The sequence below is a fragment of the Thermobia domestica genome, chromosome 2 (genome assembly GCF_964235325.1).
Source record: "Thermobia domestica chromosome 2, izTheDome1.hap1.1, whole genome shotgun sequence".
Lineage (NCBI taxonomy): Eukaryota > Metazoa > Arthropoda > Insecta > Zygentoma > Lepismatidae > Thermobia > Thermobia domestica.
In genome coordinates, this window is record NC_137455.1 from 131,031,218 (window position 1) to 131,036,277 (window position 5,060).

Sequence of the window (5,060 nt, forward strand, 5' to 3'; positions counted from 1 at the left end):
TCTTTGAGTTTTACGTCCCACGGTTATGCCGGTTAGGCTAAAGGAGACGGTGATAATGAGTAATGAATGAAATGGTGGAATGAAGAAAGTGGGAGGAAGCGGGAGAACCCCGAGAAAACCCACGCACACGGTGTTTGTCCACCACAAAGTTCACTTGGCGGGGGCTGGGATCGAACCCGGGACCCAAGCACCAGAGGTGACCGAGTACAGTGAAGAGCGATAGTAAGATATATAAAGAAAATGAAATGAAATCTTTAAGTTTTACGTCCCACGGTTATGCCGGTTAGGCTAAAGGAGACGGTGATGATGAGTGATGAATGAAATGGTGGAATGAAGAAAGTGGGAGGAAACGGGAGAACCCCGAGAAAACCCACGCACACGGAAGATATATAAAGAGATGAATCAAGAGTTAAATGATATTACAGTGTTAAATAAAGTATAATCTTGAAATAAGAAAGTGCTGATATACAGGGTGACCCAAAAGTAGGTATACAATCCTATATTGATCAGCCCATGGCATTTTATATAATTTACTTATTGTTACACATACAAGTTTGAATTAGTTTACTTTATTTTAATTTCTTTTCATTCATATATTGAACTCGGAATAGACTGACGCAAACAACTCATCTTAGTAAACTAAAATGTCATGCTTCATCAATACAGGTGTATATACCTACTTTTGAACCACTCTGTATTTAGCACTACTCTGAGTATTCTTGGTAGTAGGTCTATAGTTTGCATCGTAACAGTTAGAAAGTACGAAATAAGAATTTGAGAAAACGGTATATTTCCTGGGTCTAAATAAATAATTACAAAAAAAAAAAAATCTTGTGAAGTATTAAACAAGATCACAGAGCAAAAGAGACGCAAATGATTAAAGGCTTTCAAAATATGGGTGTGAAGAACTGATGCAATGTTGAAAAAGCCAGAGTCAAAGAGAAAAAAAATAACATTAAATATAATTTTAAGAAGAGAAGAGAAACTGTTTGCAACATAAAGCTGCCAGAGATCTGTATCCTATACGAGATGTGACTGAAGTTACGTGGAGCAAAAAAGGAGGGGCGATAGAGTGTATAATTGTTGAAAGGTAATTAAACAGATAGTTGTTACGTGAAGATGAAGAGGTTAGCTGAAAATCATGATATAAGGAAATTCTCGGTTTGCGAACCAGTCAGTAACAGCATCATACACTGAGAAAAAACATTGTATGTGGCGTACGTAAAATCGTATGTTATATTTGTAAATCCTGTAGTTTTGGACTTAACGTACAGCAAACGTATGATTGAAAACACATGTCTTATAATACTTTCTGTATAAGTGTTCCATCTGTACGTACTTTCCGTATGAAACAATATAGGCTGTCACTCACATACAAATGGACGTATATAACATATAGCTGACGAAGGCAACATACACATATGTATGTAATATAAGGAAGACTGTTAGATATTAGACATCCTGCAACGGCATGATAAAACATCTAAAGGCAGTCCCTATGTAGCATACGGATAACGCATGCTCCGTACTGATTTCTGTAGTAAGCGAGAGGATTCCCTATATTGCACAATATACCGCTGTCGGAGGACGGATTTTTCTCAGTGTACTGATAATGATGATGACAGCAAGTTCTTATTACTGTTCGATTTTACTTTATGAGTTAAGGATCTAATGATTATTTAGTTTTGCCTAATGATTATTTCCTTCTTATTGGCAGCATGACTACGACAGAAGGGGGTGCATTGGTACATGTTCCTCCCTGGTAACTACTCCTGCCCCTACTGTCTCCCCAGATATTTTGTATTGTAATATATCTCAAGTAATATAAAAGTAATTGCCTCCCCAAGGTACTAAAGCTGGCGTCATCACTGATTGACAGCCACAGGCATACCGAGAACTTCTCATATGAGTGTGAACAAAGGTACTCTAGATTCTCGTTTAAGCAAATTTGGTGGAACCGATATTACTTCACTTGAATTAAAATTCGGTTAAACCGGACTAAAGAATTGTTGTTATACAGTATTGAATATTTGATATATTTTCAGCGTGAAAAGGCGTTGTTCCAGCAACATACTACCTAGGTATACGATGGCTTCAAAACTGAACATTAGCACAGAATATTGCTAAATTAAAGCCATGCGACTAAAGCAATTAACTTTAATTCAGCTTCTGAATATATAATTTGGCTTAAGGTTAGATGAATGCTTCTTAGCACCTCGTTTGGTTAACCTGGAAATTTGGGTAATTGGAACTTGGTTAAATGGTAAACTACTGTAATTAAAACATACATTCTCATATAGGCTTGCACAAAGATAATTAAAGCGTACTCACATTCTCATGTGTTAGTTTCATTGGGTTTTAACTAATAAAAATCAGATAAAATGTTATTACAGTGAATTGAAGAAATACAGATAACGCAATTTTGAAATGCATTACAATTAAAGAGAAAAATAATTAAGCCATTCTATTAGGGTGCCCAACGGCACACCTAGCACCCCGTGGCTAGATATATGCTAGTAACCATATTTTTTAAAAATACAAATAATAATAATAATAATAATAATAATAATAATAATAATAATAATAATAATAATAATAATAATAATAATAATAATAATAATAATAATAAATAGAAACGGCCGCAAAATTACCTCAGCTGAACCCTTAGCATATTGAATTTCTGCTGTCAATGAACTTTTCAGCATACGGTACTGAGTTGTATATATTGACACTGATTCTTTTATGTCTTGTATCTATCACTCATTCAGACACACTCTCTGAGTGTATGTACATTACAAAAATAATGCATATTTATGCATGTCAAACATATCTGAATGGGCATTTATAACTCGCAAGTAACACATTCATAGGATTAGGGAAGTCTTTATCATCGTATTACAAGTTGAAGCTTTTATATTCGTACCTACTTAATAATAGCTAAAGGTATGCTAAGCTCCTATTTTGCGTGCACACTTTCCAGAGAAAGACCCTATGACGTGTTCAAATAGTTTTAATACCGTGTGTGTGTGTGTGTGTGTGTGTGTGTGTGTGTGTGAGAGAGAGAGAGAGAGAGAGAGCGATGTACTATGTAACCCACATTGCGGGCATGAGCTGCATATCTTTAAAAGGCTTGAATGGGTCACAAAGATATTGAGGACGTGTTTTCAGGCTGGGTTTAGGGGATCTTTGAAGGCTTACGATTGGCCCACCATCTTTCACACACACACACACACACACACACAATTCTCTCTGTCTCTTTTTCAATCCCCTTCCCTCCATCTCTTGATCATTTTTCGATCGACACCAAACTGATGCATCTCAGCTCAAAGGACTTCGATCGTGTTTGTATTCCGTCGCTGTCACGCCCCGATATTTACAATGCAAAGTGGATGTCCCACATCGCGACATTACACATAGTCCTGTCACTTAAGACTTACGCGCTGTGCTGACAGTATTTCCAACTGAATTAGTCTCTCAGTAATACTCAATAGTAACAAAAGAAGCTATAGTAATCATCCAAAAAAAAAAAAAATAAGATGTAAACTTAATCAAATCGTACATATCAAACAGAAAATCTGTTCACGAATTTCTATGTTCAACACAATATTTAAATTAGAACTAGCTGAACCTACGCTTTCTACACAGCGCATCATTCATATATGAGCATGAATCTCCTTGTCACTCCTCACAACATCTGTACATATCCCTTTACAGATACAAATGAAAGACATCTTTAAAAAATAATGGGCAAGGGAGTAGTAAGGGCCTGACTATAGGAAACTTTTTGGCCCCTGGGTCCCTGCCTCAGGACCCATGGTCCCTGGCCGGGGTCAATGACCTAGGGGTACATAGGACCACCCCCTCTAAATTTTGGCAGGGGTACCATGGCCCACCCCCTAAATTTTGGCAGGGGTACATAGGACCACCCCCCTTAAATTTTGGAAATTGCCGAATCTAAAAATTTGGTATGGTATCCTAGGACCATAGTATGTACCTCTATTAGTATTGGGTGTCTATGTCGTTCCCTTTCATGGGTAAAAAATTGCCAAAAAGTCAAATTTCGGGGGTTTTTGACCTAATTTATCCCCTTGGATGAGGTGTTATTACCCTATATAGTTATATGGGCGTATACAGGGGTCCATTACCTTTCATAACATATGGGTATATTAATGCACCCCTTGAAAAATTTGGGAGGGGTACCTTGGCCCACCCCTTAAATTTTGGAAATTGCCAAATCTAAAAATTTGGTATGGTAGCCTAGGACCACAGTATGTACCTCTATCAGTATTGGGGGTCAATGTCGTTCCCTTTCATGGGTAAAAAATTGCCTAAAATTCACATTTCGGAGGTTTTTGACCTAATTTATCCCCTTGGATGAGGTGTTATTACCCTATATGGTTATATGGGCGTATACAGGGGTTCATTACCTATCATAAGACATGGGTATATTAATGCACCCCTTGAAATTTTTGGGAGGGGTACCTTGGCCCACCCCTTCAATTTTGGAAATTGCCCAATTTCAACATTGGGTATTATAGTACAGGACCCTAATATGTATTATGATAAATTTGGGTGGTCCACCTCATTCCCTTTTAGGGGTAAAAAATTGCCAAAAATTCAAATTTCGGGGTTTTTTGACCTAATTTATCCCCTTGGATGAGGTGTTATTACCCTATATAGTTATATGGGCGTATACAGGGGTCCATTACCTTTCATAAGACATGGGTATATTAATGCACCCCTTGAAAAATTTGGGAGGGGTACCATGGCCCACCCCTTAAATTTTGGAAATTGACCAATTTAAACATTGGGTATTATAGTATAGGACCCTAATATGTATTATGATAAATTTGGGCGGTCCACCTCGTTTCCTTCTAGGGGTACAAAATTGCCAAAATATAAACGTAAGCAATACGTTGTACCACGTGTTTGGTCTTTTGGCCCAATTTAACCTCTTGGATGAGGTTCTATTACCTTATATGGTTATATGGTTATGTATAGGGGTCTATTCCCTATCATAAGACATAGGTACATTTGTGCACTCCTTTAAAAATTTGGGA